The sequence below is a fragment of the Callithrix jacchus genome, chromosome 8 (genome assembly GCF_049354715.1).
Source record: "Callithrix jacchus isolate 240 chromosome 8, calJac240_pri, whole genome shotgun sequence".
NCBI lineage: Eukaryota > Metazoa > Chordata > Mammalia > Primates > Cebidae > Callithrix > Callithrix jacchus.
Genome location: NC_133509.1, coordinates 45,010,924 through 45,023,911, shown reverse-complemented (window position 1 = coordinate 45,023,911; position 12,988 = coordinate 45,010,924).

Genomic DNA, 12,988 nt, shown 5'->3' with positions numbered 1-12,988 from the left:
AGGCATGAGCCACTTTGCCTGGCTTTTTTTTTTTTTAAGAAGGAGTCTTGGCAGGCTCAAGCCTGTAATCCCAGCACTTTGAGACGCTGAGGCGGGTGGATCACGAGGTCAAGAGATCGAGACCACGGTAAAACCCTTTCTCTATTTAAAAAAGAGTCTCACTCTGTTGCTCCAGCTGGAGTTGAGTGGCGTGATCTTGGCTCCCTGCAACTTCTGCCTCCTGTGTTTAAGTGATTCTCCTCCCTGAGCCTCAGGAGTAGCTGGGATTACAGGTGCACCTATTTTTTATAGTTTCAGTAGAGATAGGGTTTCACAGTGTTGGTCAGACTGAGCGCGAACTCCTGACCTCGTGATCTACCTGCCTCGGCCTCCCAAAGTGCTGGAATTACAAGCATGAGCCACTGCACCTGGCAGGGTCTTGCTTTCTTGCCCATGCTGGAGTGAGATAGCAACATCAAAGCTCACTGCAGCCTTGATCTCCTGGGCTCAAGTGATCCTCCTGCCTCAGCCTCCCAAGTAGCTAGGACCACAGGTGCATGCCAATATGGCCAGCTAATTTTTATTTTTATTATTTTTTTTTTGGTAGAGATGGGGTATTGCCATGTTGCTCAGGCTGGTCTCCAACTCCTGGGCTCAACACACCCACTTGACTTGGCCTCCCAAAATGCTAGGATTGCAGACATAAACCACTGTACCTGGCTATTTTTAAATTTTCTTATTTTTGAGGTAGGGTCTGGCTCTTTTTTTTTTACCCAGGCTCACTAAAATCTCTGCCTTCTGGGTCCCATGTAGCTGGGACCATAGGTGCAGACCACCATGCCTAGCTAATTTTTCTATTTTTGGTAGAGACAGCTTAGCTGGGCGTGGTGGCTTGTATCTGTAATCTACCAGGCAGGCTGAGGCAGGAGAATTGATTGAACCCGGGAGCCAGAGGTTACTGTGAGCCAAGATGGTGCCATTGCACTCCAGCCTGGGCAACAAGAGTGTAACTTTGTCTCAAAAAAAAAAAGTGATAGAGAGATTCAAAGCTATTTTTTCCAGATGCATTGTCCCAAAACCACCATCTATTGAACAATCTATATTTCTGAACATTTCCTTTCTTTTCATTTTTATTTTTTGAGATAGGGCCTCGCTCTGTTTATGCCTGGGCTGGAGTGCAGTGGCACAGTCTTGGCTCATTGCAACCTCTGCCTTCTGGGCTTAAGTGAGCCTCCCACCTCAGCCTCCTGAGTGGGAGTACAGGCTGGGACTACAGGCACATGCCACTGCACCTGGATAATTTTTAAGTTTTTGTAGAGATGGAATCTTGCTTTGCTGCCCAGGTTGCTCTGGAACGCTGGAATGAAGGAATCTGCCCACGTTGGCCTCCCAAAGTGCTGGGATTACAGGCGTGGGCCACCACAACCAGCCAGCATTTCTGGAATAATCTATCACTATTTCTCTATATAGCCTCATTCATCATGTCTAAACTCCCATACTATTTGGGTTGCTAGACTGTTCATCCCAATTCCATGTGCCAGTGTCACTGCTACACTAATTGAGTTACTATGAATGTATAATGTAATTTTCCTATATGTTAGTTGTACATTTTTTTGCAACATTCTCCCAAGGTTTGAGGAACACTATGGCAAGGCCTGGCATGAAAGGAATGCAGGTCTCCCAAGGCTTTACAAAAGAATGATTTGTTTGGCCGGGCATGGTGGCTCACGCCTGTAATCCAAGCACTTTGGAGGCCAAGGCGGGCGGATCACCTGGGATGGGGAGTTCAAGACCAGCCTGACCAACATGGTGAAACCCTGCCTTAAAAAAATAAAATAAAATAAAATGATTTGTTCATTGTGTCACAAAGCAAGGGGTGAGAGGCACATCTGGGATGAAACCCAGGGATCTACGGAATTCCTTCATCTTTCCAAGGCCCCAGAGTGGAAAGGTAGGGGTAGCTGAGAGGTTTTGAGGATCAGAGGATAGGAGGATAGGAAGGAGTAGCCTGGAGAGACTTTTCTGTCAGGGTCCACAAGGAACAGGTCTCTAAGTCCTGTTAGCTCCACTCTCCCATTGCTTTCGCATGGGCCCTTCCCCTGCCTTCAGCATGCTGAGGCCTCCCCTCTCACCCAGAATATTGCAACAACCCTGCAAGCCTTCCTGACCAAGACCAGGTCAGCACTCCCTTGGTTATGAAGCCTTTGCCCCCAACACCTATGGAATTTGTCTTCAGGGTTCTTCTTACTGTTTTGCAATTATAATAATTATCTCCAGGCTGGGGACGGTGGCTCATGCCTATAATTCCAGCACTTTGGGAGGCTGAGGTGGGTGGATCACAAAGGAAAGAGGAGATCGAGACCATCCTGGCCAACACAGTGAGACCCCGTCACTACTAAAAATATGAAAATGAGCCGGGTGTGATGGCACTCGCCTGTAATCCCAGCTACTTGGGAGACTGAGGCTGATTCTCCTGAATCACTTGAATCCAGGAGGCAGAGGTCGCAGTGAGGCGAGATCATGTGGCTGTACTCCAGCCTGGCAACAAAGCAAGACCCTGTCTCAAAAAAAAAAAAAAATTATCTCTGGAGGCTGACGGGGAGCGGATTACTTGAGGTCAGGAGTTCAAAACCAGTTTTACCAACATTGTGAAAGCCCGTCTCAAATAAAAATACAAAAATTAATTGGAGGTGGTGGTGTGTCCCTGTAATCCCAGCTACTCGCCAGGCTGAGGCAGGAGACTCGCTGGAACCTGGGAGGCGGAGTTTGCAGTGAGCCAAGATTGCACCACTGCACTCCAGCCTGGACGATGGAGTGAGACTCCGCCTCAAAAAAAAGTTAATTATCTCTCCCCCTTCCCTTTTCACTTCATATATGTTGTGTGCACATAGGGATTTTTTTTTTTTTTTTTGAGATGGAGTCTCACCGTCACCCAGGCTGGAGTGCAGTGGTGAGATCTTGGCTCACTGCAAACGTCGCCTCCGGGATTCAAACGATTCTTCCACCTCAGCCTTCAGAGTAGCTGAGACTACAGGTGTGTGCCACCAAGCCTGGGTAATTTTTGTATTTTTAGTAGAGATGGGGTTTCACTTTGTTGGCCAGACTGGTCTCAAACTCCTAACCTCGTGATCCACCCACCTCGGCCTCCCAAAGTGCTAGGATTACAGGCGTGAGCCACTGTGCCCGCCCGGGACCTGTGTTTTTTATTCATTATGATATCCTCAGTGTCTTAGCACTTAGTAGGCACTCAATAAGTATTCATTAAATGGGTGTGGGGGTAAGGGAAAAAGGGTGTAGTAAAATTTATAACGGGAATTTGGTGGATGGTGAGTGTATTAAGTAGTGTGTCTAGGGTGCACAGAGGAAAACACTAGTAATGCTTATTTCACAACGCCTTTTTAGAATTAACTGAAAAGTATCTAAGTGCCTAGGAGAGTTCTCGACAATTGGCCAAAGTTCAGTAAATCTTAGCCACCGCTCCTCGCCTTTTCTCCAAATTCCTCAGCTTTTCCCTGGGGCAGAGCAAAGGACAGAAGCCTTTTGGGCCCTCCCTAAACCGCAGAGAGGTTGGGGAAGCCCCTGGATCATTAAAAGGCAGAAAATAATTTTACTTTTGAACCTCGAAAACCCCACGTGTTCCAAATCAGTAGGCTGTGCCTGGACTTGGCTCGAGGGAGCCCAGAAGCGCCTGGGGGAACGCGCAGCTGTGCCGCGGGTCTTTATCGACAGGCTCTGGCTAGGCAGGCTCGCGCTAGGCTGGCTGGGCCCGCGGGAGAATCCCCCAGCTCTGCGGCCCACTCCAGAGCGGAGCCACATGCGGACGTCACACGCGCGGTCACGAGCGAGTTTGCCCCGCCGGGGCTTGGCAGAGGCCACTCAGCGGCGGGCAGGGAAAGGCTCTGCCTGGCCGGCGGGACACCAGTCCCTTTGTCCGCGGCGCGGAGGAGCCCCAGCTGCAGGCAGAGCCGGGGCCCTGCAGGTCGCGGGGAGGAGCGCCACCGGCGGCCGGAGGCACGGCGCCCCAGTGCGGGCAGGGACAGACGCTCCCGGAGTGGGCGACCGGCAGCTTCGGGTCTACGGGATCCATCCTCCTCACGGTAGCCCGAGAACACCGAATGCCCGGGCTTCTTTCGTGAGAGCTGTCTTTGCGTTTGCCGCCTCTGGTGGTAAAATTTAATTCCATGAGTATTGACTTGGCCCATAGTAATAGCAAAGAACCGTGCGGTCCCGTTTTTACACCTAAGGGGCTTGCTCTTGGAAACGACCAAAGCGTTGCCTGCTTGTCAAGAAAACTGAGGAAAAACAAGTAAGAAAGCTAAGACACTGTACTGACAGTAAGTGCCTTGGAAGGAGAGGCGAGAGCTAGGTGGGCAGGGCCACGTGGCGGGAGTGGCAAAGGCCCTAGCCGGGGGCTAGGAGCTGTCAGATGCCACATGGCAGTAAAGTCAGCAAATGCTTATTGGGCAAAACAGAAATGAAGAGTCCCCCAAAGCCACACAATGGTAATCATTACCATTCAACAAACTAACTTTCCCTCAATATGTTTGTTAAGGTTTATAGAAGAAAGCCTTTATTAAAATGAAATATGTGTAACATCAACATGTAACCGGGTGAAAACAATTCATGTGATCCTTAAACTGTTTAAATTTTCCTTGTTAAGAAATACTTTTCTGTTTGTGATGGTGACTTACTTTGGTCCAACTACTGAAATTTACAAATGAGGAAAAATAAGAGAGTCAGACTCATTTGTTACTTGCTCAAGCTTCCATTGTAAAATGCAGCATTAATCTCCACCAGAATGAGGAAAGTGTTTTGTCTGATGGAAATTGAGCATTTGTAGTGTCTTCTAGAAATACATTGAATATTATCAGAACTATGAAAACTTCTTCCACTTCTGCTATTGTTTCCTATAATCAGTTCATTTTTTTTGTTTGTTTCTTGAAGATTATTTGACACTATAATTGTCAGAGGCCTTTGAACTAGAGCAACTCCATCTTGAATATGGCCTGGGTAAAATAATGCTAAGGTGGCCGGGCTTGGTGGTTCAGGCCTGTAATCCCAGCATTCTGGGAGGCAGATGCAGGCAGATCACTTGAGGCCAGGAGCTCAAGACCAGCCTGGCCAACATGGTGGAAACCCTGTCTCTACCTAAAATACAGAAATTAGTGGCCAGGCTCTATGGCTCATGCCTGTAATCCTAGCACTTTGGGAGGCCAAGGCAGGCGGGCCACCTGAGGTCAAGAGTTCAAGTGCAGTTTGCACAACATGGTCAAACATGGCCTCTACTAAAAATACAAAAATTTGCCCAGCATGGTAGCACACACCTGTAGTCCCAGTTACTTGGGAGGCTGCGGAAGGAGAATCTTTGAACCTGGGAGGCGGAGGTTGTAGTGGCCGAAATTGTGCCACTGCACCCCAACCTGGGTGGACAGAGCCAGACTCTGCCTTAAAAAAAAAAAAAAAAAAAAAAAAAAAAAAAAACTGTGCAAGGCTCACACTTGTAATCCCAGCACTTTGGGAGGCTGCAGCTGGTGGTCGGGAGCTGGAGACCAGGTTGACCAATATAGTGAAACACTGTCTCTACTAAAAATACATAAATTAGCCAGATAATGGTGGTTCGTGCAGCTACTCAGGAGGCTGACACAGGCGAAGCGCTTAAACCCGGAAGGTGGAGGCTGCAGTGAGCCGAGATTGTGTTGTTGCACATCATCCTGGACAACTTTCTTAAAAAAAAAAAAAGGCTGGCCAGGCACAGTGGCTCATGCCGGTAATCACAGCACTTCGTGAGGCTGAGGTGGGCAGATCATGAGGTCAAGAGATCGAGACCATCCTGGCCAACATGGTGAAACCCCATCTCTACTAAAAATACAAAAATTAGCTGGGCTTGGTGGCGCATGCCTGTAGTCCCAGTTACTCAGGAGGCTGAGGCAGGAGAATTGCTTGAACCCTGGAGGCGGAGGTTGCAGTGAGCTGAGATCGCCCCACTGCACTCCAGCCTGGTGCCTGTCGAGGGAGCAGGACTCTCTCTCAACAACAACAACAACAACAACAACAACAACAACAACAACAAAAACAGCTGAGACCTGCTAGGCTGCATTCCCAGTAAATTAAGGCCTTTTTAGTCACAGGATTAGATAGGAGTCTGCACAAGAAACAGGTCATAAAGATCTTGTTTTTCCATTGTTGTTTCTTGAGAGTGACTCTCACTCTGTCTCCCAGGCTGGAGTGCAATGGCGCTGCAACCCCCACCTCCGGGATTCAAGCAATTCTTCCGCCTCAGCCGAGGGAGTAGCTGGGATTACAGGTGTGTGCCAGACGGGATTTCACCATATTGGTCAGGCTGGTCTCAGACTCCTGACCTTGTGATCTGCCTGCCAAGGCCTCCCAAAGTGCTGGGATTACAGGCGTGAGCCACCTCGCCAGGACTTGGGGGGCACAGTTTTAAAGGATAACTTGGTGGGTGGGGGGTAGCCAGTGAGCCAGGAGTGTTGATTAGTCAGAGATGAAATCTTATGGAATTGGAGCTGTCTTCATGAGCTCAGTCAGTTCCTGCGGGGGGGCCACAAGATCAGATGAGCCACTTTTGTGATCTGGGTGGGACCAGCTGATCCATCAAGTGCAGGGTCTGCAAAATATCTCAAGCACTGATTTTAGGAGCAGTTTAGGGAGGGCCAGAGTTTTGTAGTCTCCAGCTGCATGACTCCTAAACCGTAATTTCTAATCTTATGGCTAATGCTAGTCCTACAAAGGCAATCTAGTCCCCAGGCAAGAAGGAGGTCTGATTTGGAAAAGGGCTGTTACCATCTTTGTTTAAACTATAAACTACAAACTAAGCTTCTCCCAAAGTTAGTTCAGCCTACGCCCAAGAAAGAACAAGGACACCTTGGAGGTTAGAAGCAAGAAGAAGTCAGTTAAGTTAGATCTCTTTCACTGTCTCAGTCATAATTTCGCAAAGGCAGTTTCAGTAACATAATTGTTCCTAAGACTCCGTTCAAACATATACAACATACCAGATGCTTTCCTTGTAACTTTGAAAATTTTATTATTTTTAATCCTCAAAGTATATGTTTTATTTAACTTATTTAATAAACATACTCATCTTTTTTTCTGTTGTTTGAGATTGGGTCTCATTCTGTCACCCAGATTGGAGTGCAGTGGTGTGATCTCAGCTCACTGCAACCTCCTCCTCCCAGGTTCAAGCAGTTCTGATGCCTCAGCCTCCCAAGTAGCTGGGACCACAGGCATGTGCCACCATGCCCGGCTAATTTTTTGTAGAGATGGGGTTTTGTCATGTTGCCCAGACTGGTCTGGAACTCCTGGGCTTAGGCCATCTACCTGCCCCAGCCTCCCAAAATGCTGGGATTGCAGGTATGAGCCTCCACGCCCAGCTCATTTTATTTTTCTGAGAGCTTTCTAAGTATTAACATGTTTAATACTCATAACAATGGCTTTGTTACCAGAAAGGGTTCTGGTAACCAGACCCCAAGAGAGGGTTCTTGGATCTTGCCCAAGAACAAATTTGGGGCGAGTCCACATAATAAAGTGAAAGCAAGTTTATTAAGAAAGTAAAGGAATAGGCCTGGTGCAGTGGCTCATGCCTGTAATCCTAGCACTTAGGGAGGCCGAGGCAGCTGGATCACTTAAGGTCAGGCATTTGAGACCAGCCTGGTCAACATAATGAAAACCCGTCTCTGCTAAAAATAAAAAAATTAGCTGGAGATGGTGGCGCACACCTGTAATCCCAGCTACTTGGGTGGCTGAGGCATCAGAACTGCTTGAACCTGGGAGGAGGAGGTTGCAGTGAGCTGAGATCACACCACTGCACTCCAGCCTGGGTGACAGAGTGAGACTCCATCTCAAAAAAAAAAAGAAAGTAAAGGAATAAAAGAATAGCTGCTCCTACTCCATAGACAGAGCAGCAGCAGGGGCTGACTTATGGTTATTTGATTATATGCTAAATAAGATGTGGATTATTCATGAGTTTTCTGGGAAAGGAATGGGAGTTCCCAGAATTGAGAGTTTAGACCCTTTTAGACCATATAGGGTAACCTCTGGGCAGTGCCATGGCATTTGCATGGTGCTGGTAGGCGTGTCTTTTAGCATGCTAATATGTTGCAATTAGCATATAATGAGCAGTAAGGACAACCAGAGGTCACTTTCCTTGCCATCTTGGTTTTCGATCGGCTTCTTTTTTTTTTTTAAACATGGGGTTTCACCATGATGTCCAGGCTGGTCTTGAACTCTTGACCTCAGGTGATCCACCCACCTCGGCCTCCCAAAGTGCTAGGATTACAGGCGTGAGCTGCCGCGCCTGGACTGCCGGCTTCTTTTTGCATGCTGTTTTATCTTTTTATTTTATTTTTTTTGAGACGGAGTTTCGCTCTTGTTACCCAGGCTGGAGTGCTATGGCGCGATCTTGGCTCACTGCAACCTCCGTCTCCTGGGTTCAGGCAAATCTCCTGCCTCAGCCTCCTGAGTAGCTGGGACTACAGGCACGCGCCACCATGCCCAGCTAATTTTTTGTATTTTTAGTTGAGACAGGGTTTCACCATGTTGACCAGGATGGTCTCGATCTCTTGACCTCGTGATCCACCCGCCTCGGCCTCCCAAAGTGCTGGGATTACAGGCTTGAGCCACCGCGCCCAGCCCTATCTTTTTGTTTATTTTTATTTTTTATTTATTTTTTAAGACAGGGTTTCACCATGTTGGTCAGGCTGGTCTTGATCTCCCGACCTCAGGTGCTCCACCTGCCTTGGCCTCCAAAGTGCTTGGATTACAGGTGTGAGCCACTACGCCTGGCCTCATGCTGTTTTATCAGCAGGGTCTTTGAGACCTGCATCTTGTGCTGACCTTCTATCTTATCCTATGACTAAGAACATCTAAGCTCCTGGGGATGCTGCCCAGTAGGCCTCAGCCTCATTTTACCCAGCCCCTATTCAAGATGGATCCAGCCTGGTTGCAATGCCTCTGCCAGTTTGGAGAGGAGAGTTATTTATTTATTTCTTTAGAGGCAGGGTCTCTCTCTGTCACCCAAGCTGGAGTGCAATGGCACGATCTCTGGTCACTGTAGCCTTAACCCAAGTAGCTGAGGCTACATGTGCCACCACGCCCAGCTAATTTTTGCATTTTTCTCCAGAGACAGGGTTTCCCCATGTTGCCTAGGCTGGTTTTGAACTTTGAACTCCCTGACTCAGCCTCCCAAAGTGCTGGGATTATAGGTGTAAGCCGCTGAGCCCAGCCTGGAGACTATTATCTTTATCTCTGTTTTTCCAATGAGGCACAGAAAAGTTAAGTAACTTTCCCAGTGTCACTGGCCTGTAAGTGACAAAGCCCTTGGATTTTAGAGTTCATGCTTTTTTTTTTTTTTTTGAGAGAGGGTCTGGCTCTGTCACCCAAGCTGGAGAGCAGTGATGCCATCACAACTCACTGCAACCTCAACTTCTTGGCTCAGGTGATTCTCCCACCTCAGTTTCTTGAGTAGCTGGAATTATAGGCACATGCCACCATGCCCGGGGAACTTTTTTAGTTTTTGTAGAGATGGGATTTCACCATGTTGGCCAGGCTGGTCTTTAACTGCTGGGCTCAAGTGATCTGCCTTTCTCGGCCTCCCAAAGTGCTGGGATTACAGGCATGAGCCATTGTGCCCAGCCAAGATAGACATCATTTTGAAATTGGTATTTATCGTCTCCTACTCAGGAGGCTGAGGTGGGAGAATCACTTAACCCTGGGAGGCACAGGTTGCAGTGTACAGAGATTGTCCCATTGTATTCCAGCCTGGTGGGAGAGCAATACCCTGTCTCTATTATTATTATATTATTATTATTTTAGATGGAGTCTCACTCTGTCACCCAGGCTGGAGTGCAGTGGCATCTCAGCTGACTGCAACCTCTGCTTCCCGGGTTTAAGTGATTCTCTTGTCTCAGCCTCCCAAGTTGCTGGGATTACAGGTGCCTGACACCACACCCAACTAATTTTTGTATTTTTAGTAGAGACGGGTTTTCATCATGTTGGCCAGGCTGGTCTCGAACTACTGACCTCAGGCAATCTGCCTCCCAAAGTAGTGGGTTTATAGGCATCAGCCACTGCACCTGGCCTTCAACTCCACCTCTTGAGTTCAAGCCATTGCACTCTAGCCTGGGTGGCAGAGCGAAACTCTGTCTCAAAAAGAAGAAAAATGAGGGCCGGGTGCGGTGGCTCAAGCCTGTAATCCCAGCACTTTGGGAGGCCGAGGCGGGCAGATCACGAGGTCAAGAGATCGAGACCATTCTGGTCACCATGGTGAAACCCCGTCTCTACTAAAAATACAAAAAATTAGCTGGGCATGGTGGCGTGTGCCTGTAATCCCAGCTACTCAGGAGGCTGAGGCAGGAGAATTGCCTGAACCCAGGAAACGGAGGTTGCGGTGAGCCAAGATCGCGCCATTGCACTCCAGCCTGGGTAACAAGAGAGAAACTTCGTCTCAAAAAAAAAAAAAGAAGAAAAATGAGATGTAAGAAGTCTTGAGCTAAGGAATGTAGCCAGCCTTTAGAAACTGGAAAAAGCAAGAAATTAGATTTTCCCCTAGACTACCAGTAGAAAACCGCTCTTTGCATACCTTGATTTTAGCCCGTTGAGAAGACTCATTTTGGACTTGTGACCTCCAGAATGAAAGATAAAAGCATGTTGTTTTAAGCCACTAAATTTGTGGCTTAAATTGTAATTTGTTATAGCAGCAAAAGGAACCAATTCTTTTTGACTAGCAGAAATAATAAATCAAATACAGCTGGGTGCGGTTAATCCCAGTACCTTGGGAGGTCAAAGTGGGCGGATCACCTGATATCAGGATTTCGAGACCAGCCTGACCAACATGATGAAAACCCATCTCTACTAAAAATACAAAAATTAGCCAGACTCAGTGGCACACACACCTGTAATCCCAGCTCCTTGGAAGGCTGAGACATGAGAATCGCTTGAATCTGGGAGGTGGAGGTTGCAATGAGCTGAGATTGCACCATTGCATTCCAGCCTGGGCTACAGAGTGAGACTCTTGTCTTAAAAAAAAAAAAAAAAAATTAAGTACAGGTCTACTACCATTTTTTGTGTGTGTGACGGAGTCTCACTCTTGTTGCCTAGGCTGGAGTGCAGCGGCGCAATCTCGGCTCACTACAACCTCCGCTTCCCAGGTTCAAGCAATTCACCTGCTTCACCCTCTTGAGTATTTGGGATTACAGGTGCCCATCATCACACTCAGCTAATTTTTGTATTTTTAGTAAAGACAGAGTTTCATCATGTTGGCCAGGCTGGTCTTGAACTCCTGACCACAAGTGATCCGCCTGCCTTGGCCCCCCAGAGTGCTGGGATTACATGTAGGCGTGAGCCACCACACCCAGCCCCATTTTCTATCTTTTTTTTTTTTTTTTCCAGACGGAGTTTCGCTCTTATTGCCCAGGCTGGAGTGCAGTGGCATAATCTTGGCTCACTGCAACCTCCTCTTCCAGGTTCAAGCAATTCTCCTGCCTCAGCCTTCTAAGTAGCTGGGATTACAGGCATGCGCCACCACACCCGGCTAATTTTGTATTTGTAGTAGAGGCAGGATTTCTCAATATGGATCAGGCTGGTTTTCATTTCCGAACCTCATGTGATCTTCCAGCCTCGGCCTCCCAAAGTACTGGGTTTAGAGGCGTGAGCCACCACACCCAGTTTTTTTTTTTTGAGACAGAGTCTGGCTCTGTTGCCCAGGCTGGAATACAGTGGCATGATCTTGGCTCACTGCAACCTCTGCGTCCTGGATTCATGTGATCCTCCTGTCTCAGCCTCCCAAGTAGCTGGAGGCTAATTTTTGTATTTTTAGTACAGATGGGGTTTCACCATGTTGGCCAGGCTGGTCTCCAACTTCTGACCTCAGGTGATCTGCCTGCCTCGGCCCCCCAAAGTGCTGGAATTACAGGTGTGAGCCACTGGGCCGGCCAGCGGTACTCACATTTCAATTAACGTGGAATTCCTGGGGTGGTGCTAAGGTGCTTTTTTTTTTTTAAATAAAGATGGGGGGCTGGGTTTGGACATAATCATAAGAGTTTAAACAAGCTTGGCTTGTTGGCTTCGATTTATGGACAACGCTTTCCCAGAGCACACAAAAGCCTCAGGAAGACTGACACCAACTGAAAGTTTCTTCTCTTCTGATCCTTTCTGTGTCACCTCCAGTTCTGAGAGGACCAGGCTCCATTACCTAGTTTTCTTCCTGGATGCTAGAGAACTCCCCTATCATGCTTGGGAGCCAAGTCCTTCCCATTATGCCGTGGCCCGGGTTCTGTGTTCCAGAGTTAGAGACTGTGTTATGCTATGTCTTATCTGAGTCTTCCGTGAGTGGGTTTCCTTGGCTTCGGACTTCTGATCCTACACAAGCCAGATGCCTCCTTTGCTGTTTGTTGCAGTTGCCAGATCAGGAGTTGCTTTACTTGTCCCTGTGTTTTCTGCTTGATTCACCCTGCCTGCAGCCACTGTATCCAGCAGATCCTAGTCCTGTTTGTCTCCTTTTTTAAAGACTCTAAATGATCTTTAGGTTCCTTTTTAACTCTGTGCTTCTAGGATTGTTCTGCCTCCATCACGTCTCCAGTCAAATTCTTAAAGTAAGTTATTTAATGAAGTCACATTTCCCTACTGAATTATTCCACCCTAGCATCTGTCTTTTTTTTTTTTCTTGGAGGTGGAGTCTTGCCCAGGCTGGAGTGCAGTGGTGCCATCTCGGCTCACTGCAAACTCCACCAGGTTCAAGTCATTCTTGTGCCTCAGCCTCCTGAGTAGCTGGGCTACAGGTGTGCACCACCACAGCCAGCTAGCTTTTCTTTTCTTTTTTTATAGAGATGGGGTTTCACCATCTTGGCCAGGCTGATCTTGAACTCCTGACCTCATGATCCACCCATCTTGGCCTCCCAAAGTTCTGGGATTACAAGCATGAGACACCATCTATTTTTTGTAATCATGTTGGATTACACGCAATTACAAGCGTGAGACACCATCATGTTGGCTAGGC